We start from the raw sequence: 584 nt of genomic DNA on the forward strand, positions 1-584 counted from the left end.
CTTTATTTTTTTTACATTTTATTGCAGTATAGTTGATTTACAATGTCATGTTAGTTTCAGAGGTACAGCACAATGATTCAATTTTGTTTTTCTTTTTGGCTGTGTGGTACACGGGTCCTTAGTTCCCTGACCAGGGATCGAACCAGTTCCCCCTGCAGTGGCAGCATGGAGTGCTAACCACTGGACTGCAAGGGAATTCCCCAGAGTTTTGATCAAATAACAGGATGACTGCCAACAGTCACAACTTCACCATAATAGCAAGACAAGTAAACAGGAGAACAACGTTAGGAACAGTAGGACTGCCAATCTACTGGTAATAGCTTTCTTGGCTATCCACAGCAGATTGAACCAAAACACTGAGCCAAAGGATAAAGACATTATTACTGAAGACAGTGGTGTACCATGCTAGTCCTAAAGCTGTTCTTATTATTCAAAGCCTGGAAATGGTTAACCCATATAGAACAAACTCAGTTTTGAGTTTGGACAGAATGGTTTTATTCCTTCTAATTAAATGAGTTTAGCACTCCTAGAAAGTGGTGTGAACAGAATTTGAAACACATGTTCCAGATCAAAAACTCGTAAGA

The sequence above is a fragment of the Bison bison genome, unplaced genomic scaffold, assembly GCF_000754665.1.
Source record: "Bison bison bison isolate TAMUID 2011002044 unplaced genomic scaffold, Bison_UMD1.0 scf7180017845393, whole genome shotgun sequence".
Classification (NCBI taxonomy): Eukaryota; Metazoa; Chordata; class Mammalia; order Artiodactyla; family Bovidae; genus Bison; species Bison bison.